Raw genomic sequence first — 27,686 nt, forward strand, 5'->3', positions numbered from 1 at the left:
GGATTTGGGAAAGGGAAGTAGGAATTTAAACAAAGCATAAGTTTATGTAAGACACCTAATTCAAACCATCATAGTATACCTCAGACCCCCATAAATTAATGATCATCCATGATGTTAAATGAAATATATTCAGTCCAACTTTAAAAGTCCTCATATTTTTTTCAATCCCCATACTGTTCAAACATCCTCATAGTCTAGGGTCTCTTAACTGTTAGCCTATAAAACCAAAATAACACAATGACACAGAGTAAACATTCACAGTGCAAAAGATGGCATTGGGCATAGCAAGGAAAGATTGAACCAATACAAGGTCTAAAGCAAACCAGGCAAACATCAAACCCTATAGCTCCAAGTCTGACATCTGTAACCAATGACAAAATCTCTGAGGTTCCTACTCTGACTTGCCAGGAACAATCCATCCTGGGCCAGCAGCTCTCTGTGGCAGCTGCCCCATAGTGTTGACATCCCCTGGGGTCTCCAATGCCCAGGATTCCTCCATGCCATTGCCTCCATGGTCTCTATTCAAAGACTATGACCCTGTTCCACATCCCCTAGGGGTCATCCCCAGATATCTGCATAACAAATCTCATGAGTCTTTCTTTCCCACATTTGTTATACTCCCATAGTGCCAGGTAAAGTCCCAATTTGTTAATCCAGGAGAGAACACAGTCAACTTGGAAGAGCAGTACATTTCTTCAGCATTCAGGCCCCTTACTTTCAAGAGTCTATATTCTTTCTGTTGTCCCAATGTAGAACAGCTGGTCAAATGTCCATGGTGACAATCTCCCAAATGATTACAGATAAACAGGCTGCAGTTTCAGCCCAAAGGTTTCATTTCTTTCTGTGCAATATCCATCTATTCACACCACCCCATTTCTACACAATGAAACCCTGCACAAGATCCCAGGACATGGGAGGAATGCAGCAAGCCTCCCACACAAACTGTCTCCAACCCAGTGTGGATAAAGCTCTTTCTTCCCCTCATGAGCCAAACCTCACAGTCCATAGTTCTTTCTACTTTTATGTCTTTCAACTCTGACTAGAATGGTCTATCAAGCTATGTTTAAAACACTGCAAGATATCTCTTAAAACAATTTCAAATCCTTCCACTTCATCCCACAAATCAGTTCCAAACATCCAAAGCCACACAGTCAAGTTTCTAGCAACAACGAATGTACTCATCTGGTACAAATTTTCTGTTGTAGTTACCTTCATGTTGCTGAGACAAAGCACCTGACCAAAAGTAGCTGATGGGAGAACAGGATTTTTTTTTTTTTTTTTTTTTACTTATAGTCTGGTGGCAAAGCTCCACAATTACAGGGAAAGAAAGGATAGAATGAGCAGAGGCTGAGGCTGGCCATTATCTCTGCAAGTGCAGAGGGAAACAGAGCAGGTGGAAAACAGCAGCAGGAGAGTGAGCCGAACTCTAGCAAATAGGAGCTGGCTATAGCATTATTCCTAAGCCCACCCCACTAACATACCTCCTCCAGCAAGACTCTGTCTCCCAAATTGCCATCAGCAGGGAGCCAATCATTCAAAATACATGATTTGGAGCTGGAGAGATGGCTTAGTGGTTAAGCCATTTACCTGCAAAGCCAAAGGACCCATGTAAGCCAGATGCACAAGATGGAACATGAATCTGGAGATCATTTGCAGCAGCTGAAGGCCCTGGCATACCCGTTTTCTTTCTCTCACCCCCCCTTTCTTTCTCTCTTAAATAAATACAAAAAATAAATATATTTTAAAAAACTTTTAAAAAACACATATTTTTATGAGTGACATGTAATTCAAACCACCAGACCCCTTATCCAGGGTCTTCTGACACATGGGTGAGCATATGTTTTATTTGCATGGTTCAATCTCACATCAAGTGACCATAACCCTGACCAGAGTAGAGCAGTCTGTGCAGGTTCCTTTCATGGCAGAGTCGTTCAGCAAAGGCCAAGTGGCTGGAGCACAACACAACCAGTCGTCTTCAAACCTCTGTCAATGTTTACAGAAAACTCACAGCAGGCATTGCTGAATGAACCTCAACTGACTACCCTGGAATAAGCTTCCATAGTAGATCTCAGCTGAGGAAAATTTCTTGCAGAAAGGATCACGTTAAAACAAGACTCGTCTATCCCTAGTGTCCCCTCAGCTTGATAGAGACAGTGGGCATCATCCTGAGACATTGAATGGCTTACTGTTGTGTAACATTCCTCTGAATAGAAACATTTCCTCCTGGGGAACAAGGGTAAGGAAGCCCAGGAGACTCAGGAAGTAATCTGGAAAAAGGTTTCAAGACCCTGCCTTAAGATTATATGAAGGAGCCGGGTGTGGTGGCGCACGCCTTTAATCCCAGCACATGGGAGGCAGAGGTAGGAGGATTGCCGAGAGTTCAAGGCCACCCTGAGACTACATAGTGAATTCCAGGTCAGCCTGAGCCAGAATGAGACCCTACCTCGAAAAACCAAAAAAAAAAAAAGATTATATGAAGGGAAAATAACTGCCTCAGGATGAGACTCTCTCATTGAGCTGCCTGCAAGTCATGTAGGATGCTTGACACTCTGAGTTGCTGTCAAGTACAGTGGACTCCAGAGACACAGCCTCCGTAAGTCATCACCGTTGCTGGAGTGAGCTTTCACTTGATGCAGCAGCCTCTGAGTCATCCACAGTCTGTAAGTAAGTCTTCACCCTGAGGTAGAGGGTTGAGCATCTGTAGAGGTAATCCTGACATAGGGAGCTCCACTTAAGCAGCTATGGGGAGGTTGTCATCCAGGATATGATGCATTAGTGATGTGGATACATTGAGGTCTCCATTGCTCCTGTAAACAATCCCTCACTCTGCTCTATAAACAACTCCAATAAATTCATCGGTTTACCAAAATGGTTTTGGTGTAAATGGACTTTGGCCTCTCATCTGTGCCCTATCTGGGGTGGAGCCATGTGTTTGTGACTCCCCAGAAGAAGAGTTTCCACTTAACACTTACCCTCTGGTATTCCTGATTTCCCTGGAACATGAGTACAAGTAGTCATTCAAAATGCCCTGACCTATAAAAGACTTTTCCAGGTCTTGGCCATATTCTGATTGACAATTTCTCAAATTTCTTGACATGTTATTGTGCACAAAATCTCAATAATCTATGGTCCTGATTTCCTGGTCCTTGCAGTTTGTTCTGGAAACTCTAGGCATCATTATACACAGACAGAATGAACAGAGCAAGGAACTTCCACATTTCTACTCAACTTTGACTTGAGATCTTTAATTAAGCTCTGGCCATATGTGGTCTTTTACTAGAAAGAGAGTGAGAGAATGGGCATGCTAGGGCCTCTCTCTCTGTAAATGAACTCCAGAAGCATGCGCTACTGTCTTTATGTGGGTCCTGGGGAATTGAACCTGGGTCCTTACATATGTGGTCTTAAAAGCAACTTCAGGGGCTAGAGAGATGGCTTATCAGTTAAGGTGCTTGCCAGTGAAGCCTAAGGACCCATGTTCAACTCCCTAGATCCTATGTAAGCCAGACACATGAGGTGACACATGTATAGGGTGACACATGTGCACAAAGTTGTACAAGTGCTTGGAGTTCGGTAGCAGTGGCTGCATGTCTTCTCTCACCGATGCTTTCTCTCTTGTTCTCACTCTCTGATTCTCTATCATAAGAAAGGGCCAGTTTGTTGAGCTTGCCTCAAAAGAAAAAAAAAAGCTACTTTAATATTTTGCCTCTAATCCACAATTGCCTACTCGTCTGTCCCAAATCTTTTGATTGTTTTACAGAGGAGTTCATTATCTCTCATGGCATTGTAGTTGGCACCTGATCATAATGCCCTGAGTCATGGCAGCAGGTTGGTTAGGGTGCTAAGCATGTTCTCTAAGACACTGAGATACTGAGAAAGCATCTGTCCTCTAGGAAAGCTGTTAGAGGTCTGGGGTGGTCCACCACCCTATGTCAACCTAAAAGTGGGGATTGGGAAAACAGCTTTGTTGGTAAAGTGCTTGGGTAGCAAGCATGAGGAAATGAGTTCTGATCCCTGGCACCCATTTAAAGCAGTGTGGTTTCTACATACATCCACCCCCATGTGTAACCCCCCCCACACACAAATACAAATACAAATTAATTAATTAAACAAACAACAAAAAAAGAGATTGTAGCCTAGTATTATGGTGCACACCTTTAATCCAGGCACATGGGAGGCAAAGGTAGCAGGATCACTATTGAGTGTGAGCCCAGCCTGAGACTACATAGTGAATTCCAGTTCAGCCTGGGCTAGAGGGAGACCCTACCTCAAAAACAAAACGGGGGTGCTGAAAAGATGGCTTAGCAGTTAAGGCATTTGCCTGCAAAGCTAAACGATCCTGGTTCATTTCTCCAGGACCTATGTAAGGCAGATGCACAAGGGGACACATGTGTCTAGAGTTCATTTGCAGTAGCTGGAGACCCTGGCACGCCCATTCTCTCTCTTTCTTTTTCAGCTTCTCTCTCTCTCTCTCATAATAAAGTAGAAATTAAGAAAAAAAATAGTTCTTTAAAGGAATTTTAAAAAGAGAGAGAGAGATTATGAAAATGGCTGTGAACACCCAGATAATCCTGATCTACTCAATGGGACTCCAAATCCTTGGCCCTGAGGAACCCTAGGATAGCATGGTGTTCTGCTGGCCATGGGCACCTGGACCGCCTCTAGGACACAAGGCAGCCTCCAGCCCCTGGGCAGCCTTCTCTTGGTGCTGGTGAGTAGGTACCTCTTCCGAATGGAGGAAAGGCACTAGGATAAGGACACTGAGTGAAAAGGAGAAGGGGTGACTCCTAGATCAGAGCACGCTATCCAGGGAAGGGTGGGTAGCCTATGGGGATAGCCTGGGTATGACATTCTGACCTAGGAAGCAGTGTCACAGTCCAGCACATTATCCTGCAAGGAGTCAGGGCAGGCAGAGGAGACTGAGACCATACATTTTTTATCTTAGACATGTTTTATCTCAGTCTGTAAATTATCCTTGTAATTTAAAAAAAATATTTTATTTATTTATTTATGTATTTGAGAGAGAAAGAGGATGAGGCAGATAGAGAGAGAGTGGCTATGCCTCCAGCCACTGCAAACAAACTCCAGATGTATGTGCCACCTTGTGCATCCAGTTTACAAGGGTACTGGGGAATCAAACCTGGGTCCCTAGGCTTTGCAGGCAAGTGCCTTAACCTCTAAGCAATCTCTCCAGCTCTAACCTTGTAAATTTTTTGGTGGGGGGTTCATATAGCCCAGGCTAGCCTTGAACTTTGTTTGTTTGTTTTTCCAGTTAGGGTCTCACTCTAGCCCAAGCTGATCTGGAATTTACTATGTAGTCTCAGGCTGGCCTTGAACTCACAGTGATGTTACTATCTCTGCCTGAGAAGTGCTAGGATTAAAGGCATATGCCACCATGCCTGGCTTTATCCTTGTCATTTTGAATAACCACTTTCAAAGAGCAGAAGTTCTTCATTTGCATAAAGTCTAATTTATTGACTTTTATTTCTTATCTTGGGAAATCTTTGCCTAATCCAAGGTTATAAGGTTTTTGTTTTCCCTTAGAAAGTACAGGTTAGGTTTGACATTTTGCATATGTGTCCAATTGTCTCAACACTATGGTTTGGGGTTTGTTTTTAGTTTGGAATATTGTTATATTTATTTATTTTTAATTTTTGCATGTGCATGTATGGGGGAGTATATGCCCATGTGTGTATACATGGTCATATGTGTGAAGTCACATGTGTGTGTGTATTGGTGACAGCCAGAGATCAATGTGGGGTCTTCCTCAATCACTCCCTGTATTATTCTTTGAGGCAGAGTTTCATTCTGAACCAGGAGCTCACTGGTTAGGCTACAGTGTCCTGTCTGCACTCCCCAGCAACAGGATGACAAGCATGCCCTGCCAAGCCCAGCTTTTTATCACTAAACCCAATGAGCATCTCCCAAGCCCCTGTTTTGTTTTGGATTTTTATGTTTGTTTGTTTTGGGGCTTTTGTTTGTTTATTTGTTTTCTTTGATAGGGTCTCTAGACCAGACTGACCTAGAATTTACTATGTAGTCTCAGGTTGGCCTTGAACTCACATTTGGTCCTCCTACCTCTGCCTCCAGAGTGCTGGGATTAAAGGTGTGCTCCATGGCTGGTTTTTTGTGTGTGTGTGTTGCTGTTGTTGTTTGTCTGTTTGTTTGTTTTGTTCATGTGTTTGTTTTGTTTTTAGACAGAGTTTCATGCAGGCCATACTAACCTCAAACTTGCTGCAAAGCAAAGGGTGACCTTGAACTCCTAATCCTCCTGTTCTGTTTTGGTTTTTGGTTTTTCAAGGTAGGGTCTCACTCTAGCTCAGGCTAAACTCTAATTCACTATGTAGTCTCCTCAGGGTGGCTTCAAACTCATGGCGATCCTCCTACCTCCTGAGTGCTGGGATTAAAGGCATGCACCACCATACCCAACTAATATTCCTTTCTTTAGTTCTGATGCACTGAGATTATAGGCATATACCACCATGCTTGGTTCAACATTATGTTAAAAAGGCTATTCTTGGGACTAGGGAGATAGCTTAGTGGTTAAAGGCACTTGCTTGCAAACTTTGCCAGGCCAGGTTACCCAGCACCCATGCCAGATGCACAAAGTGGCACATGCATCTGAAATTCACCTGCAGCAGCTAGCCCAGACACACCCATATTCCCCTACCCCTTTACTCACAAATAAATAAATAAAAATACTTAAAAATAAGAAAAGGAGAAAAGACCATATGTACGTATGTATATATGCATGTGTGTGTATGTATATACATATATATTTATACACATACATATAATATATATATATGTGTGTATGTATATATATATATATATATATACACACACACACACATACATATATTATATATATATATATTCTGGGGGGGTGTCGGGGTGTGTGTCTTAGGGTGTCCTTGAACTCATAGTGATCCTCCTACCTCTGCCTCCCAAGTGCTGGGATTAAGGACGTGCACCACCACACCCACCTCATGTGTGTATATGGATGTATGGATAGATGTGCTAGGGCCTCTGGCCACTTCAAGTAAATGTCAGACATTTGCATTGCTTTTATGTATCTGGCTTACATGGGTGGCTGGCGAATTGAACCCAGGCCAATAGTCTTTGCAAATAAATGCCTTCAACCACTAAGCCATCTAGCCAGACCCTCAAACTCTTCATTATAATCAAGTTGAAGGCAAAATTTGAAATCAAATAGGATGAGTCCTTTTACTAAATTATTTTGGCATTCCAATTCCTTTGCTCCTTCATATGCAATTTACTGTCAGCTTATGAATTTGTAATTTTAAAACAAGTCTTAAATTTATTTATTTATTTATATTTATATCTTTATTTTTGTCCAGAATGACCTGGAACTCACTCTGGCCTCCAACTTCTGGTGACCCTCCTGGGTGCTAAGGTTAAAAGCACGAGCCACCACGGTTGGTGAGAATTTACATCTTAATCATACTCAGTCTTTCAATCAGTGAACAAAAAATCTCTCTACATCTTAGATCATAAGTTCTTAAATTAAGATTTCATAAATTATACATACAAATATTGCACATACATGGTTAGATTTAGTTCAAGGGATTTTATGCTTTTATGGTGCTGTAAACAGAACTAGTTATGGGCTGAATTATGTCCTATAAAAATCTGTGCCAAAGTCCTGTTCCCCAGTACTACTAAATGTGAAGTTATTTAGAAACATAACTGTTGCAGGCTCAATTAGATACACTAAAATGAGGCTGCTATTGTTTAGAAATGAAATGTCCCACCAAAATTCACATGCTGAAGGCTTTGTCCCACAAAATGTTCAAAAGTGATTGGGTCATATCAGGGAAGAGCAAATTAAAACTACTTTGAGATTCTATCCTGTCAGAATGGCTATCATCAAGAAAACAAATGACAAAAAATTGTTGGTGAGGATGAGGAAAAGGGAACCCTTCTACTCTGCAGGTGGGAATGCAATCTGGTACAGCCATTGAGGAAATCAGTGTGGAGGTTCTTGAGACAGCTAAAAATAGATTTACAATATGATCCAGCTATATTTCTAGGCATATATCCTAATGACTCTTCTCACTACCTTAGAGATACTTGCACAACCATGTTTATTGCTGCTCTATTCACAATAGCTAGAAATATGTGGTGGTGCACACCTATAAACCCACAACTTAGGAAATAGAGGGGCATGAGGATCAGAAGTTTAAGGTCATCTTTAGCTACATATTGGGTTTGAGGCCAGTCGAGGCTACCTGGCAAGTTCTAGACAAGTCTGGAGGATATAGCGAATCAGCATGGCAGGAACAGGAAGCCAGCTGGCATCACATTGTCCCATTAGCAGGAAGAAAGTAGAAACACAACAGCAAGTAGAGCATTGTGTTACTTTTCCTGCTGAGATGTGAACAAACGTCTGTTTATCATTAGAACATCAGTGACAGACCAAAGTAGCGCTTCCACCCAAGTCTGATTTGGAAAACCAGTGACTTTAACTGGGCCTATTGACAGGAGCATGGTGAGCAGTTATTTATAAGAATTTGAGTAAGATTAACAGTGTACACTGCAAGCCTTATATTTGGCCACCAGGTCAAATGAGCCAATGGATGCAATAGTGGCACATCTGTCATGATGGAAACCAACTGCCCTCTAATTGGACTGGAGGCCCGCTCCATGGGAGGGAATATATCCCTGATACTGAAAATTTAAAACAGGGGTAGTCATGAGCCCAAGGGTTTTAACATCTGCTGCTGTCTGGCTAAATGTACATACTATGCTTATCAAACTGCCCAGTAAGCACTTCTCTTAATGTTCATACCCATATATTAGTGCTGTTTTCACTTTTGGTAGAGAATCTTCTCTCTTCAGATGGCAGTGACCTTGGGATGACTCAAAATGCATCATAATGCTAGAAAAAAGAGGCAGGAGTGCTCAGCACTGCAATATCTCTATCATACCTTCCAAGGCTCAGGGTCTAATGCAGAAGAGGTGGCAGAAAGAATGAAAGAGTCAGGGCTAGAGAGATGGCTTAGTGGTTAAGTGCTTGCCTGTGAAGCTTAAGGACCCCGGTTTGAGGCTCGATTCCCCAGGACCCACATTAGCCAGATGCACAAGGGGTACACACGTCTGGAGTTCATTTGCAGTGGCTGGAGGCCCTGGTGCACCCATTCTCCCTCTCTCTCTCTCTCTCTCTCTCTCTATCTGCCTCTTTCTCTCTCTATTTGTTGCTCTCAAATAAATAAATAAAAATTTTAAAAAAAATTTAAAAAGAATGTAAGAGCCAGAGGAAGGGTAGGACTCCTTACAACATGCTCCCCCCAGACACAAAATGGCCTGGATATCCATGACCACACAGTGCCTGACACTACCTACACAAGACCATCATAATAGGAGGAAAAGATCATGACATCAAAATAAAAGAGAGACTAATTGAGAGGGGGAGGGAATATGATGGAGAATGGAGTTTCAAAGGGGAAAGTGGGGGAAGGGAGGGCATTACCGTGGGATATTTTTTATAATCATGGAAGTTGTTAATAAAAAAATTTTTGAAAAAAAAGGGAAAGTGGGAGGAGGAAGGGCATTACCATGGGATATTGTTTACAATCATGGAAGTTGTTAATAAAAAAATTCAATAAAAAAGTATCTAGCATTTACATGTGGTCTAATCAGAGGTGGCTTGTCAAAATTGGAGATTTAAAAGTATTATGACAGCTGAAATGTCTTCAATTCCAGCCTGTAAATTTCAGGTAATGATACAGAATCTATAGAAGATATTGAAATGCAAGGCTTCCACCATGTAAAGAGATAAATTATTCCTATGTAAAGTATTTCAAGTAATGATTTTTTTTTAAAAAAATTAAAAACAACTTTTTTTGGTTAAAAAAAAGTCTCTAGCCAAAACATAGAAGAGACAACAGGATCAGAATCCCAAAATGAAGATTTAAGCAATGCAACCCTGGCCAAGCAATTAGCAGAAATTGCAAAAAATCAACAGAAGTCCAACAATTGTATGAATGCTGTCCTCACTAGATTAGACCTAATAGAAAAGAACTAGGAAGGGTTGCAAAGGCAGTTAAATGATCTGAAGGAGAGTGAAAAAAAAGAAGACCTCATTAATCAAACCTCAGTCATTACCCTAGCCATTAATGGCCTTAATTCACCCATCAAGAGACAGAAACTAGCCAGGTGTGGTGGCGCACACCTTTAATTCCAGAACTTGGGAGGCAGAGGTAGGAGGATCACCATGTGTATGAGGCCACCCTGAGACTACATAGTGATTTCTAGGTCAGGCTGAGCTAGAGCAACACCCTACCTTTAAAAAAAAAAAAAAAAGAACAAGAGAGTGAGAGAGAGAAGCTAATAGGGTGGATCATAAAATCCTGCCTCCATATACTTAGGAAGATTGACATAATTTCCTACATGAAATCAGATCACAATGCTGTATTGCTAGAAATTAACAACAAAAGATGTACCAGGAATCCCACCAGCTCCTGGAAACTGAACAACACACTTTTAAACAATAAATGGTAGTGGATGAAATAAAAAATGAAATTGCAAGATTTCTAGAATGGCGTGACAATGAGAACACATTGTATCAGAACTTATGGGACACAATGAAGGCAGTCCTTAGGGGAAACTTCATAGCACTCAATGCCTTCATAACAAAGACAGAGAGATCCCAAATCAATAACCTAACCATCCACCTAAAGGCACTGGAGAAACAAGGAGAATCCAACCCAAAAACCTCCAGATGGAAAGAAATAATTAAGATCAGAGTGGAAATTAATGAATTGGAAACTAAGAAAACAATTAAGAAAATTGATGAAACAAAGAGCTGGTTCTTTGAAAAAATAAACAAGACTGATAAACCCTGGGCCAATTTGATCAAGCAGAAAAAAAAAGACACTTCAAATTACCAAAATTAGAAATGAAAAAAGAGAGATCACAACAGACATAAGTTAAATTGGGAGAATCATCAGGACTTATTTCAAAAACCTCTACTCCACAAAACTGGATAATGTGGAGGAGATGGATGAATTCCTGGACACATACCACCTACCAAAGCTAAACTAAGAGCAGATTAATCTAAACAAACTTATCATACCCATAAAGATTGAAAATTTAATCAAAAACCTCCCCCAAAAGAAGAGTCAGGACCAGATGGCTTCTCAGCTGAATTCTATCAAACCTTCATTGAAGAACTGAAACCAATTTTTCTCACACTGTGCCACATAATCAGAGAACAGGGAAAGCTCCCCAACTCCTTCGATGAAGCTACTATCACCCTAATACCAAATCCAGGCAGAGATGCCACCAGAAAAGAAAACTACAGACCTATGTCCCTGATGAACTTAGACGCAAAGATCCAGAACAAAAATCCTTGCAAACCGAATCCAACAGCACATCAAAAGCATGATCCACCTGAATCAAATAGGCTTTTTCCCAGGAACACAGGGGTAGCTCAACATATGGAAATCTGTCAATGTAATACACCATATAAATAAGCTTAAGCATAAAAAGCACATGACTATTTCAATAGCTGCAGAAAAGGCCTTTGACAAAACACAACATCACTTCATGATCAAAACATAGGAGAGAATAGGCATGGATGGTTTTTATCTCAACATAATAAAGGCTATATATAAAGCTCCTAAAGTCCAAATAATACTAAGTGGAGAGAATTCCCATTGAAATCAGGAGCAAGACAGGGGTGTCCACTCTCACCTCTGCTCTTCAACATAGTTTCAATCGGTTTCAATTGTTAAATTGCCACCATCTGGGGACAGGTTTATGGGGGTCACCTGAATCAAACCACCATAGTAAATTTTCAGGCAGACTATTTAAATGTGTGGCCTAGTTGGGGTAGGCCATTGGAAGCATGCCTTTGAAGGGTGTACCTTGTCCCTGGTCATTTTCTGTCCCTTTCGCTCTCAGCTTCCTGCCCACCATAAGGTAAGCAGCTTTTCTATGCCATGACCTCTACTGCCATGATGTTCTACCTTAGCTCAAGTCCATAGCAATGGAGCCAGTCACCCATGGACCAAACTTTCTGGAACCATGAGCCAACATAAATCCTTCCTTTTTAAAACTGTTTGCCTCAGACAGCTTGTCACAGTGATGAAAAGGTGACTAACAGACATCATACTGAAATAGGGCAAGCCCTTTCTTCAGTGTGACTGCCATCCTTCTTAGAAGACAATAAGGACACCATTTGTATGTACAGATACACAGAGAGAAGTTGAGGCAAGAAAGGACTTTTCCCTACATACACCCACGTAAGCATGGCCTTGTCAACATTTTGCCATCTGACGTCTAGTCTACAGAAATGTAAGAGGAGAAATGCGTTGGGGGGCTGGCTCAGTGGTTAAAGGCACTTTCTTACAAAGCCTGATGGCCCAGGTTCAATTCCCAGTACCCATGTAAAAAGCCAGATGCACAGTGGCTCATGTATCTGGAGTTCGTTTGCAGAGGCAAGAGAGCCTGGCATGCCCATTCTCTCAATCTCTCTCTCTTTCTCTCTCTCCCCATGAAATAAATAAACAGAAATGAGGATTAAGGCCCTTATTTTATTCTCTTTTGTTACAGCATCCCTAAAAGGCTAATACAGATTTATTTTATTTTATTTTCCAGTTGTCATTACCGCTATCATTTTTGAATTTTTTGTTTATCCATCTCACATCCTGAAATTGAACTCACTTATTAGTTCTAGTAGCCCTCCATAGACTTCAGGTTTTTCTACATAAATAATTAGGTTATAGGGCTGGAGAGATGGCTTAGCGGTTAAGCACTTGCCTGTGAAGCCAACGGACCCCAGTTCTAGGCTCAATTCCCCAGGACCCACGTTAGCCAGATGCACAAGGGGGAGCACGTGTCTGGAGTTAGTTTGCAGTGGCCGGATGCCCTGGAGCGCCCATTCTCTCTTTCTCTCTCTCTCTTTGTCTGTCACTCGCAAATAAATAAACATTTTAAAAAATAATAATAATAATTAGGTTATATACAATATTATTAATTTTCCGTCTTTTGCATTATTTATGATTTTATTGCGTTGCCTGAGGTATCCAGTACAATGCTGAACTGGTAGGAAGATTGAGACTGGTGGACAATGTTGAACTGGTGAGCCACGTTGAGTAGTGAGAACTGCTGGGGCAGTCAGGTCCGCATTGCTGGTAGAAATCACCCAACCAAGAGCAGCTTGTGGGGAAAAAAAGAGGTTTGTTTTGGCTTACAGTCTCGAGGGGGAAGCTCCATGATGACAGGGAAAACGATGGCATGAGCAGAGGGTGGACATCACCCCCTGGCCCATATAAGGTGGACAACAGGAACAGGAGAGTGTGCCAAACACTGGCTATAACACCCATAAGCCTGCCCCTAACAATACACCGCCTCCAGGACGTGTTAATTCCCAAATCTCCATCAGCTGGTAACCTGACATTCAGAACACCTAAGTTTATGGGAGACACCTGGATCACCACATTCCGCCCCTGGCTCCCGTAAGGTGATAACCATCTGCAATGTAAAATACAATGCATTCAGTTCAACTTTAAAAGTTCCTATATTTTTTATCAATCCTAATGATGTTCAAATATACCCATACTCCTAGGTCTTTTTTAAATATTTTTACTTTTACTTATATCTTTAATAGAGGGAAAGAGGCAGAGAGAGAGAGAGAGAGAATGGGCGCACGAGGGCCTCCAGCCACTGTAAACCAATTCCCCATGCATGTGCCCCCTTGTGCATCTGGCTTACATGGGTCCTAGGAAACTGAACCAAGGTTTCTCCAGCCCCTCCAAGGTCTTTTAACTGAGCCATACTACCAAAGAATCCACCAAAAAAAATTAAAATAAATAATGGCACAGAATAAACATTCACACTGAAAAAGATGGCATTGGGCATAGCAAAGGAACATTTGACCAAAACAAGATTTAAACAGGGCAAACATCAAACTCTATAGCTCCAAGTCCAACAACTCTAGTCAATGACAAATCTCCAGGTTTTATAACTGAAACCAGCAGCAAGTCTCTGGAGTTCCAATTCTGTCCCTCCAGCTAGGCTACTCACAGTCCTAATCCTTTAGCCACTGAGCAATCTCTTCTGCCTTAATTATTATTATTATTTATTTATTTTAGTTTTTCAAGGTAGGGTCTCACTCTGGTCCAGACTGACCTGGAATTAACTATGTAGTCTCAAGATGGCTTTGAACTCAAGGTGATCCTCCTACTTCTGCCTCCCGAGTGCTGGGATTAAAGGTGTGCGCCGCCATGCCTGGCTGCCTTAATTTTTTTAATTGACAATGTTTATGCATGGATATAATGTATTTTGATCATAATCCTCTCTCACTACCTTCTCTTGTCCACTTTGCTATCTCTGATCTACTGAACACCCCTTTCTTCCCAACTGGCACCTCTTTTATTTTAATGTCTTTTTATTTAAATTTTGTCTTGTATATTTGCATAACTCGCTGAGTGTAGTTAGTGTTGCCTGCATGGCTTTGGGTAGGGGATTATTCACCAGAGCAATACAATTTACCAGTAGCTATGCCAATAGGGAAAAGGTCTCCTGTGCCCCCAGCAAACCTCAACTGCTGATAACTCCTCAGGAAAGGGATGGGGGCCTCATGCCCCTCCTGCATCTTTCATGATGGAATGTTTGATGGACCCAGCATTGTGCAGATAACAACAGTCTACTCTTCCATTTTATTTGTTTGTTTATTTATTTTACTTATTTCTCACTCTATAATCCCAAGTGGCCTCTAACTCACAGTAGTGAATCTCCTATGTCAGCCTCCTGAGTGCTGGAATTAAAGCCATGTGCCTAGCCCAGTTTAGTCTTTGTTTTTTCTAAATTTTATTTATTCATTTGCAGCGGCGTGTGTCGGGGGAGCGGGGGCTGCGCAGCGGCGTCTCTCGCTGCTGTAAATGAACGCCAGATGCCTGCGCTGGCCCTTGCATCCGGCTGGATGTGCGTGCCGGGGAATTTAACCCAGCCTGACAGGCTTTGCAAGACCAAGTTTTCAAGTCTGATAGTTAACTGAGATATTCCACAGATGTCCTTTATCAAGAAGGACAGATTCCTCAAAATTCTTAGCTTGCTGAGAAGAGATGCCAAATTTTGGCAAATGCCATTTTTGTATGTTTTGGGATGAACATAAAGGTTTTGGGAAAGGTTATGTTGGCTGCATTTCAAATATTGAACAAATCTTGCAGTCCTTACATAAGTCTACTTATCCAATTTATCTTTCCTGGATTCAGTTTGATGTTATGTTAAGGATCTGTTTATGACAAGTATTGGCCTATTAAGTTATTTGTATGGTCAAAGGAAAAATTACAACAGTTTAGTTGAAAGATCATAATTGAGTTTATTTTACAATTCTAGAATCAGGCAAGGCTTTGTCCCATGATGTTCTTATGAGCTGAGCAGGACGGAGTTTAAAAAAAAAAACTGAGCCAAAACAATCAATTGTTCTTTTCTAACTTACTTGTACACAGAGTAATACAAAAATAATGGACTAGCTAATAGCCGGGTATTTATTTGTGATGACCAAAGGACTGAAAGATGGAAGAATTAAAGCACTTTATCATGAAAACAATCAAAGTAAGTTTATTATGAGGTCAATTGAAATTGGCCAATTTAGAAAAGTTGTCTGTTATCACTCCCTCTTGATTTCTTAGAAAAGGAGATGACAGTTTTGGGACTTCAGCCTGAGGCTCCATTTTGATTTTCAGTCTGCTGTGCTGGAGCATAGCGCAGGAACTGAAATTCACTATGTAGTCTTAGGGTGGCCTCGAACTCAGGGCAATCGTTCTACAACAGCCTCCCAAGCACTGGAACTAAAGACGTGTGCACCGACCTGTCTTAGAGTGTGTTTTTGATGGGTGTGCTGCCCCAAGCCCTTCATCTCTGTCTCCTTGACCTGCGTATGATGAGCAGCTCTGCTCTACTAAATTCTCTCAGCCATGATGTTCTGTCTCACCACAGGCTAAAAACAACGGTGTAAGATGGCTGTGGACTGTAATGTCTGGAACCATGGTCAAGACAAAAGCCTCCTTTCATGAACTTGTTTTTCTCAGGCATTTGGTCATTGCAGTATGAAAACTATGATAAAATGGGGTCTGGAGAAATGGCTCAGGCATCAAAGGCACTTTCTAGGAAAGCTGGACAGCCAGGTTCAATTCTCCATTACCCATATAAAGCCAGATGCACCACATGGTGCATGCATCTGAGATTCAATGGCAGTGATTAGAGGTCATGACATGACCATCCACCCTCCTCTCTGCATATAAATAAATAAATAAAATATTTTTTATAAAACTGAGGACAGGGGGCTGGAGAGATGGCTTACCAGTTAGGTGCTTGCCTGTGAAGCCTAAGGACCCGAGTTCAAGGCTTGATTCCCCAGGACCCACGTTAGCCAGATGCACAAGGGGGCGCACGCATCTGGAGTTTGTTTGCAGTGGCTGGAAACCCTGGCGCACCCATTCTCTCTTCCTCTTCCCTCTCTCTCTCTCAAATAAATAAAAAATAAAAATGAACAATAAAAAAAAAATGGAGAACAGGGGACTTCTGGGTAAGATGGCAGCATGGTGGCCATGACAAAGCAGCCAAGGGGTAGAAATAAGCAGAAAGACATCAAAATGCACTCTGCTACTGAAAAGTGAAGGTGTATTGAGAATTTAGCAATCTCAGCAGAGAAGCAGGAGAGACCCAGAGCTTCCAGCAACCACTGAACCAGCCAGCATTGGCTCCCACTGAAGTGGCGCTCTGCCCAGCCACCATAGTCTGCCTAAGCTGCGGGAGAAGCCAGGTGTGAAGAGATTTTCCACTCACACCAGCCTCCTGGCAAAGCCCACAAACCTGAAGGAGAAGACAGTAGGGACCAGCTGAGTGGCTCCTGAACAAGAGGAACAAAGCGACCAGCAATGCAGCTCCAGTACATCTTCAAGAACCCTCCACAAGCTCACCTCCCCCAAGCACCAGCAACTACTGGAGACGTGGGAAAGGGAACTCAGCTACACAGCACCCAGCACAGGCATCAGAGCAGCAGATCCACTGACCGAGTCAGGCTAGCTGAACTCACAGTGCAGTAAAGAGGGATCCAGACAAGCACAGAGCATAGATGAGACCAAAGCCATCTCAGGAGATAACCGGGCCCACACCGGGTCAGTACTTGCCACAAAGATAGGTTTTTAGGCCTACATTGGAAGTCCTGATCACAGCTTCCATGTCAGGCCAGGTTCACTGTTAGATTCTTTTGTGTGTGTGTGTGTGTGTGTGTGTGTGTGTGTGTGTGTGTGTGTGTGTGTTATTTTTTTATTGACAACATCCATAATTGTAGACAATATCCCATGGTAATTCCCTCCCTCTCCCCACTTTCCCTTTTGAAACTCCACTCTCCATTATATCCCTGTCCCATCTCAGTCTCTCTTTCATTTTGATGTCATCATCTTTTCTTCCTGTTATGATGGTCTTGTGCAGGTAGTGTCAGGCACTGTGAGGTCATGGATATCCAAGCCATTTTGTGTCTGAAGGAGCATGTTGTAAGGAGTCCTACCCTTCCTTTGGCTCTTACTTTCTTTCTGCCACCTCTTCTGTAATGACCCTGAGCCATGGAAGGTGTGATAGGGATATTGCAGTGCTGAGCACTCCTCTGTCACTTCTTAGCACTGTGGTGCCTTCTGAGTTATCCCAAGGTCACTAACATCTGAAAAAAGAAGTTTCTCTAACCAAAAATCAGAATAGCATTAATACATGGGTATGAACAATAAGAGAAGTTCTTACTGGGCAGTTTGGTGAGCATAGTACATACTTTTAGCCAGACAGCAGCAGGCATTACACCCCTAGGGCTCATGGCTTCCCCTGTTGTAGGTTTTTAGTATCAGGGATGTATGTCTTCCCATGGAGCAGGCCTCCAGTCAAATTAGAAGGTGTTTGGTTTCCCCCATAACAGACATGCCACTATTATACCTGTTGGCTCATTTGGCCTGGCTGGCCAAATACAAGGCTTACAGTGTCCACTATTGAGTATCTTCACTGGTGATTTTTCTCTCTCCCATTGAACTGCATGCAGTGTGGCTTTTACCAGCTTTCTGTCAGCTGGTTTACATGGAGGAAATTTTCAGCTCATCTCTAGCAGGGTTTCTCAGTGACCTTGCAGCCCAAGTATGTGGAGTCTTCATCAATTGGGTCTGTTGCATTTAGGTTCGCATTGTTGGTAGAAATCATCCAACCAAGAGCAGCTTGTGGTAAAAAGAGGTTTATTTTGGCTTACAGGCTCAAGGGGAAGCTCCATGATGGCAGGGAAGAAAAGATAGCAGGAGCAGAGGGTGGACATCACCTCCTGGCCAACATAAGGTGGACAATAGCAATAGAAAAGTGTGCAAGACATTGGCATGGGGAAACTGGCTATAATACCCATAATCCTGCCCCCAACAATTCACTGCCTCCAGGAGGCTTTAATTTCCAATTGCCATCAGCTGGGGAACCTAACATCCAGAACACCTAAGTTTATGAGGGACACCTGAATCAAACCACCACATTCTGCCCCTGGCCCCCATAAACTGATATCCATACATGATCTTAAATACAAGGCATTCAGTCCAACTTTAAAAGTCTCCATAGTTTTTATCAATTCCAATGATGATCAAACATCCCCATAGTCCAAGATCTTTTAACTGAGCCATAACACCAAAAAATAACCTCAAAAAACCCATAATGGAGAAGATGGCGGTGGGCATAGCAAAGTAATATTCAGTCAATACAAGATTTAGAAGAACCAGAGCAAACATCAAATTCTGTAGCTTCAAGTCCAACAACTCTAGTCAATGACAAATCTCCAAGTCTGGTAATTCTAACCAGCAACAAGTCTCTGGAGTTCCAATTCCATCCCTCCAAGCAGGCTAATCAGTCCTGGAAAACTTCATCGGGGCCAGCAGCTTTCTTTAGCAGCCATCTCGTGGTTCTGGCATCTCCACTGGGTCTCCACTGCAATCCACAGTTCATCCTCACAGCCCAATGGGATCTCCATGCAGGCAACCAGCAAACCTGCTTCACACTGCCCATGGCCATTTCCAAAACACAGACCATGTTGTAAATGCAATGACCCTCTCTTTCCTGCACTTATTATACTCCACAATACTAGGTAGGGTGCCAATTTGTTAATCCAGGGAGGAATAAAGCAGACTTTGACAAACAGGACACTCCTTGAGCATTTAGGCCCCTTCAAAAGAGTCGACATTCTTTTGTTGCCCCAGTACAGATCAGCTGGCCCATCTCAAAGGTTGTAACCTCTCAATTGCAGCTGAACAGGCAGCAGTTCACCCAAAGATTTTTCTTTCTGTGTCATATCTTTCTGCTCACACCAGTTAATTTCTATGCAAAGCAACCCTGCACAACTTCTCAGGACACAGGCATAATAGCAAGCCTCACACAATCTGCTAGCCCAGTCCAAGCAAAGCTCTTTCTCACCCTCATAAGCCAAACCTCACAGTTCATAGTTCTTATTGCAGTCAGACCTTTAACTCTGACCCAAGTAGTCCATCAAGCTGGACTTATAGCACAGCAAGTCACCTTAGGCCAAGGTTTCAAATCCTTCCACATTCCTCTTGTAAATCAGCTCCAAAAGGCCAAAGCCACACAGTCAGGTGTCTAGCAGCAATCCCACTTTACTGTTGCAGTCAGGTTCACATTGCTGGTAGAAATCACCCAACCTAGAGCAGCTTGTGGGAAAAACAGGTTTATTTTGGCTTACAGGCTCAGGGGGTAGTTCTACCATGGCAGGGGAAAACTATGGCATGAGCAGAGGGTGGGCATCAGCCCCCTGACCAACATAAGGTAGACAACAGGAACAGGAGAGTGTGCCAAACATTGGCAAGGGGACACCAGCTATAACACCCGTAACACCACCTTCAACAATACACCACCTCCAGGAGGCGCTAATTCCCAAATCTCCATCACCTGAGAACCTAGCATTCAGAACACCTATGTTTATGGGGAACACCTGACTCAAACCACCACAGGGCCTTACCATCTATTCCTGGTGGGAAACCAAGAGCCTTGACAATGGCCTGTAATGTTTTGGGGACATCAGGGACTTACCTGGCCAACAACTCACTGGAAGGTATTCTATCCCTGGCACTGAAAATTTTCTAGTAATAATATATGGCTCTTCAGTGTTCCATTTTCCAAAAATTAGGTTTCTATATGGCTTATTTATATGCTCTTAGATTTTGATTAGTCCTCCCTCCACCTTTCCTTTACTCAATCTCTTCTTCTCCTGACCTCACTTAGGCCTTTTCAACCCCATTGATCTGTTCTTCTACTAAAATATATGCAATACCATCCTATTAAGCCCCCCCTCCCTCCCTTTCTATTCCCTTTATATCTCCTTTCTAGCTTACTGGCCTCTGCTACTGAGTTTTCTTCCTACTCACATAGAAGTCCAATCATTTGCAGCTAGAATTCACATATGGGAGAGAACATGTGACATTTGGCTTTCTGGGCCTGGGTTACCTCACTTAGTATAATCCTTTCTAGGTCCATCCATTTTCCTGCAAATGTCATAACTTCATTTTTCTTTACTGCTAGGTAGAACTGCATTGTATAAATGCGCCATACCTTCATTATTCACTCATTAGTTGAGGGACATCTAGGCTGGTTCCATTTCCCAGCTATTGTGAATAGAGCAGTAATAAACATGGTTGATGATGGAGAATGGAATTTCAAAGGGGAAGTGTTGGGGGGAGAGTATTACCATGGGATAATTTTTATAATCATGGAAAATGTTAATAAAAATTGTGAAAAGGAAAAAAGAAGGTAATAGGAAAATTATGATCAAGATACATTATGTACATGTATGAAAAATGTCAATAAAATGTTTAAAAAATTAAAAAATTTAAATAAAAAAAAGAAAAACAAAACATGGTTGAGCAAGTATGTCTAAGGTAGTGAGACAAGTCCTTAGGATATATGCCTAGGGGGGCTATAGCTGGGTCATATGGTAGATCTATTTTTAGCTGTCTCAGGAACCTCCACACTGAGTTCCATAATGGCTGGACCAGATTGCATTCTGATCAACAGTGTAAAAGGGTTTCTCTTTTTTCTGCATCCTCGCCAGCAGTTGTTTTCATGATGGTGGCCGATCTGACAGGGGTGAGATGGAGTCTCAATGTAGTTTTCATCTGCATTTCTCTGATGACTAGGGATGTAGAACATTTTTTTAGATGTTCATATGCCATCTGTATTTCTTTTGAGAACTCGATATTTAGTTCCATAGCCCATTTTTAATTGGGTTGTTTGATTTCTTATCATTTAATTTTTTTGAGTTCGTTGTATATCCTACATATTAATCCTCTGTCAGATGTATAGCTGACAAAGATTTTCTCCCATTCTGTAGGTTGCCTCTTTGCTCTATTCACAGTGTCCTGTGCCATTCAAAAGCTTTGTCTTGGGCTGGAGAGATGGCTTAGCGGTTAAGCGCTTGCCTGTGAAGCCTAAGGACCCCGGTTCGAGGCTCGGTTCCCCAGGTCCCACGTTAGCCAGATGCACAAGGGGGCGCACGCATCTGGAGTTCGTTTGCAGAGGCTAGAAGCCCTGGCGCGCCCATTCTCTCTCTCTCCCTCTCTCTGTCTTTCTCTCTGTGTCTGTTGCTCTCAAATAAATAAATAAAAAATTTAAAAAAAAAAAAGCTTTGTCTTGTCTTCTGTGTTAGATTTGATTGATGGTCAGTTTTGCCATTCTTTTTTCTTTTTCTTTTTTGGAGGTAGGATCTCTCTCTGGTCCAGGCTGACCTGAAATTAACTATGTAGTCTCAGTGTGGCCTCAAACTCACAGTGATCCTCCTACCTCTGCCTCCCGAGTGCTGGGATCAAAGGTGTGCACCACCACACCCAGCTAGCTTTACCATTCTTACACAAGCCATAGTTTGGGGTTGTCCTTTGTTCTACCAAAATTAAATCAAGATGAGATAAGTCATTTAAATAGATCTATAACAAATACAGAGATCCAAGCAGTTATTTAAAAAAAAAAATCTCTCAACTAAAAAGTGTCCAGGCACAAATGGATTCACTGGCGAATATAACCAAACCATTACAGAAGAACTAACATCAATGCTTTGCAAACTTCTCCATAATATAGAAAAGGAAGGAATACAACTGAACTCCTTCTACAAAGCCAGCATCATCCTGATAGCAAATCCAGACAAAGACACACACACACAAAAAAATTGCAGACAAATCTCCCTCATGAACATGGAAGCAAAAATTCTCAACAAATATGGGCTGGAGAGATGGCTTAGCGGTTAAGCGCTTGCCTGTGAAGCCTAAGGACCCTGGTTCGAGGCTCAGTTCCCCAGGTCCCACGTTAGCCAGATGCACAAGGGGGCGCACGCGTCTGGAGTTCATTTGCAGAGGCTGGAAGCCCTGGCATGCCCATTCTCTCTCTCCCTCTATCTGTCTTTCTCTCTGTGTCTGTCGCTCTCAAATAAATTTAAAAAAAAAATTTTTTTAATTCTCAACAAAAATATTGGCAAACAGAATACAAGAATATATCAAAACAATCATTCACCCCGACCAAATAGGCTTTATCCAAGGGATGCAGGGATGGCTCAAGTTATGCAAATTGATAAATTTAATACATTACATAAATGGACTGAAGAACAAAAATTACATGATTATCACAATAGATAAAGAAAAAGAGGAGCTGGAGAAATGGCTTAATGGTTAAGGCACTTGTCTGCAAAACCAAAGGACCTAGGTTCAATTCCCTAGGACCCACATAAGCCAGATGCACAAGGGGCACACGCATCTGGAGTTCATTTGCAATGGCTGGAGGCCCTGGCGTGCCATTCTCTCCCTCTCTCTCTCTCTCTCCCTGCCTATGTCTCTCTACTTCAAGTAAATAAAGAAAAATAAAAATGTCGTTTTTTAAAGAAAGGCCTATAAACATCTAAAAATATATTCTAAATCCTTAGCCATCAGGGAAATGCAAATTAAAACTATTTTGAGATTTCATCTCATTCCTGTCAGAATGGTTATCATCAAGAAAACAAATGACAATAAATGTCAGTGAGGATGAGGAAAAAGTGGAACCCTTCTACACGGTTGATGGGAATGTAATCTGGTACAGCCATTCTGAAAATCACTGAGGATGTTCCTAAGACAGCTAAAAATAGATTTACCATATGATCTAGCTATGCCACTCCTAGGCATACATCCTAAGGACTCATCTCACTACCTTAGAGCTATTTTCACAACCATGTTTATTGTCACTCTGTTCACAGTAGCTAGGAAATGGAACCAGCCTAGATGTTCCCAAATGAATGAATAATGAAGATGTGCTACATTTAACAATGGAGTTCTAATCAGCAGCAAAGAAAAATGAAAATATGAAATTTTCAGGAAAATGGACGGATCTGGAAAGGATTATACTTAGTGAGGTAACCCAGGTCCAGAAAGCCAAACATCACATGGTCTCTCTCATATGTGGATCCTGGCTACAAATGTTTAGACTTGTAAGTAAGTTGGAGTAATAGATTGGTAGCAGAGGCCAGTAAGCTACAAAAGGGCTCTAAGTGAGGGAGGATAACGAATAATTAAGGGGATGGTGTTGTATATATGTAAGTAGATGAACAGATAGGTGGGGGGTGGAATGGCCCAAGCAAGGTCAGAGGAAAAGATTAAGTAAAAGGGTGGGGGGAGGGTTAATCAAAATTCAAGATATCAGGGTTGGAGAGATGGCTTAGCGGCTAAGCGCTTGCCTGTGAAGCCTAAGGACCCCGGTTCGAGGCTCAGTTCCCCAGGTCCCACATTAGCCAGATGCACAAGGGGGCGCACGCGTCTGGAGTTCGTTTGCAGTGGCTGGAAGCCCTGGCGCGCCCATTCTCTCTCTCTCCCTCTATCTGTCTTTCTCTCTATGTCTGTCGCTCTCAAATAAATAAATAAAAAATGAACAAAAAATATAAAAAAAAAAATTCAAGATATCAGCCAAGCATGGTGGCTCATGCCTTTAGTCCCAGCACTTGGGAAATCGGAGGATCTCCATGAGTTCAAGGCCACCCTGAGACTACATAGAGAGTTCCAGGTCAGCCTGGGCTAGAGGGATATCCTACCTCAAAAAACACCCAAATAGATATATATATATATTTTCAAAATATTATGAATAAGCCATATGAAAACCTACTTTTTTGGATAATGGCACACCCAGAAGCCATAGATTGTTACTAGAAAAATTTCAGTGCCAGGGATGGGATACCTTACAGTGAATTGTTGGCCAGGGAGGTCTCTGAGGCCCCAAAACATTACAGGCTATTGCCAAGGCTTTTGGTTTACCACAAGAAACAGACGGTAAGACCCTATTGCTGAAGACTCCACATGCCTTGGATGCAAGGTCACTGAGAAATCAAACTGGGGCTGAGCTGAAAACCTCCTCCCTGTAAATGTAAACTAGCTGACAGAAAGCTGGAAAAAACTGCACTGCATGCAGCTTATGGGAGACAGAAGTCATCAGCATTGAAAACAGTGGACACTGGAAGCCTCAAGTTTGGCCAGACAGCCAAATGACCAAATAGGTGCAATAGTGGCATGTCTGTTATAGGAAAAACCAACTGTTCTCTAATTGGACTGGAGGCCTGCTCTATGGGAGGGAATACATTCCTGGTACTGAAAACCTAATCAAAGGCTATGGTGGAAGAGGCCATGGGTCTTAGGGGTATAAAGCCTGTTCTTGTCTGGCTAAATGCATATATTATGGTCACCAAATACTGCCCTGTAAGTACTTTACTTAATGTTCATACCCATATATTTACACTACTCTCACTTTTGGTTAGAGAAGCTTCTCTTTTCAGATGGCAGTGACCACTGGGATGACCCAAATGGCATCATAGTGCTGAGAAGAAGTGAAGGAGGAGTGCTCAGAACTGAAACATCTCTATCACACCCTCAAAGGCTCAGGGTCCATTGTGGAAGAGGTGGTAGAAAGATTCTAAGAGCCCAGGTTCAATTCCCTAGTACTTACTTAAAGCAAGATGCACAAAGTGGTGTGTATCTCTGAAGTTTGTTTGTAGAACACCCTGGTATCCCATTTATTCTCTCTCCTTCTTTCTCTCTCTCAAATAAAAAGTAAATAAGTAAATATTTTTTTAAATACATTTTCAGGCTGGAGAGATGGCTTAGCAGTTAAGGTGTTTGCCTGCAAAGCCAAAGGATCCCGGTTTGACTCTCCAGGACCCACATAAGCCAGATGCACAAGGGGGAGCATGCATCTGAAATTTGTTTGTCATGGCTGGAGGCCCTGGTGAGCTCATTCTCTCTCCCTCTCTCCCTCTCTCCCTCTCTCCCTCTCTCTTCCTCTCTCTCTCTCTCTCTCCCTCCCTCCTCTCTCTCAAATAAATAAATAATATAATAAAATAAAAAAATATTTTCTTAGCCAGGCATGATGATACATGACTTTAATCCCAGCCCTTGGTTGCACTTTATAAGCACTGTATGTAAGTGAAAAATGCAATATCTTAAATAAAAACTATTTAAAATTGGCAATTAAAAAAAAAAAAATCCCAGCCCTTGGGAAGCATAGGTATGTGGATCGCTGTGAGTTTGAGGCCACCCTGAGACTATATAGTGAATTTCAGGTTACCCTGGGCTGAAGTGAGACCCTCCCTCAAGAAAAAAAACCAATATATATAACCCTCAGTAGCCTAACACAGCAAACATTTCTGTTTTCACTTGAGTTATTAAACCCAATTATGGGTTCTGGTTAGGGGGAAATCAGAGTTTCATTTTGTAGATATGTATTTCGTTGACAGTAGAATCCAAAAACAGACTCGGAAGGAAGCTTGAGGCCATTTTATTAGAGTCTGAGAGAAAAAACCAACAGGACAGGAAGGTGTCTGAGAGAAGTGAGCTGGAGAAAAGGAAGGAAGTCAAGCTTGTCAGTTAAGGCCAGCGCTGGAGGTCTAGAGGCAGCTGCAGAAAGGCAAGTGGAGTATTCCAAGAAAGCAGTGAAAAGGCCCTGAATATCACGGTAAGCGTGACTAGGATTTTTGTCTGTATCCAAAGAGGACATAGAAAGATGGAAAGGAACGTGATTCTCAGGTTAGAACTCAGAAAAGTGGGCCGGCTTATCAGCACAGATCTTGAAGCAACTGCCTGAAGGGTAGGGCTCTTGAGATATGAGAATATTTTCTTTTTTTTTTTTTTTTCTTTTTGGTTTTTTGAGTTAGGGTCTCGTTCTAACCCAGGCTGACCTGATATTCACGGTGTAGTCTCAGGGTAGCCTCGAACTCATGGTGAACCCTCTACTTCTGCCTCCTGAGGGCTGAGTCTAAAGAGGTGCACCCTCAAGCCTGGCAAGAGTATTATCTTATTTATTTATTTTGTTGTTGTTGTTTATTTTCATTTATTTATTTGAGAACGACAGAGAGAGAGAGAGAAAGAATGGGCGCACCAGGGCCTCCAGCCACTGCAAACGAACTCCAGACGCGTGCGCCCCCTTGTGCATCTGGCTAACGTGGGTCCTGGGGAATCGAGCCTCAAACCGGGGTCCTTAGGCTTCACAGGCAAGCGCTTAACTGCTAAGCCACCTCTCCAGCCCAGAGAATATTATCTCACTAAGGGGATAATTATTCTTCCTGATATGGGAATTTTGGAGTTCACCAGCATACCAATACATACCAACACAATGATAATTTGGGAGTTATATCTGAAGTGGTAGACCAACAGAACCCTGGCAACTAAACTCCAGATGCCAGCATGTCTGTGTGGAGATCATAAAACTGTCCCAACTACCTAGACAAAAAGCAGTGTGCTAACTTATGACCCTGGAGGAACTAGTTACCCGGAAAAGCTGCCTGCTTCCATCCCCTCCTCATTTTTTCCCTTCCTCCCTCTTTCCACCAGCATGACCCTCCCCTCACCCTGAAAGCAATTTAAAACCCCTTGCCAGATGCCACCAGCACGTTCTCACGTTTCCAGAGTCACTGTGCTGCTGAAATGCGGTGCATCCCTCGGAGACTTAATAAAGTCTGCTCTGGTCACGGAGTTTGCTCTCTTCTTTTCCCTTACAAACTCACCTCCATAGTTTCTTGCAACACCAATGCAACAATGTATGTCAGCGTGCTGATCATTTTGGGAGATGCCCTGGATTCTTATTTTATGAATTCAAAGAAGTGAAATCCACAGACCACAGGGTAAGGTCTACAGAGTGGTTGTTAGATTAAGAGAAGGAAAGGAGAGAAAGTACAAAGAGCCCCTACCCATGAGAAAGCTGAAGGAGACCCAAATTGGGGCCATTTATAGGTTCTGATGGGGGTTGAGCTAACTAGCCATGACAACCAAGTTCTGGGACTGAACTTAGCTAACCACAGTGCCAGGATCAGGCTAAATCCTTCCAGGAATCTTAATTCTAGGACAGGGGAACTGCTGTCTAAGGAAAGACTCAGGTTGCTTATGGAAAAACAGATAGAGGGACTCCTTTAGGCAAGAGATAAGGAGAAGGTAGATCTTTCTCTTGATCTCTAACCGCAGGCTCAAGTATTCCCCGATTTTACTTCCTATGGCCCAGTCATCCAAAATTGCCATGCCCCTATCTCCTTAGCATGTCTTCAAATAAATGAATTAGATATCCTGAGGAAAGGACTTCTGGCCAGGTGATATAGACAGGTCCGGTTTCATTAATTCATTTTATTTTTGTTTGTTTATTTATTTATT

At 42.3% G+C, this 27,686-nt stretch overlaps 1 pseudogene; it reads right to left on the reverse strand.

Moving 5' to 3' along the window:
• Window positions 1–1,804: 1,804 nt before the first annotated feature.
• Window positions 1,805–27,103, reverse strand: LOC101595251 (annotated as a pseudogene).
• Window positions 27,104–27,686: the final 583 nt, after the last annotated feature.

The sequence above is a fragment of the Jaculus jaculus genome, chromosome 10 (genome assembly GCF_020740685.1).
Source record: "Jaculus jaculus isolate mJacJac1 chromosome 10, mJacJac1.mat.Y.cur, whole genome shotgun sequence".
In the NCBI taxonomy this organism is placed as follows: Eukaryota; Metazoa; Chordata; class Mammalia; order Rodentia; family Dipodidae; genus Jaculus; species Jaculus jaculus.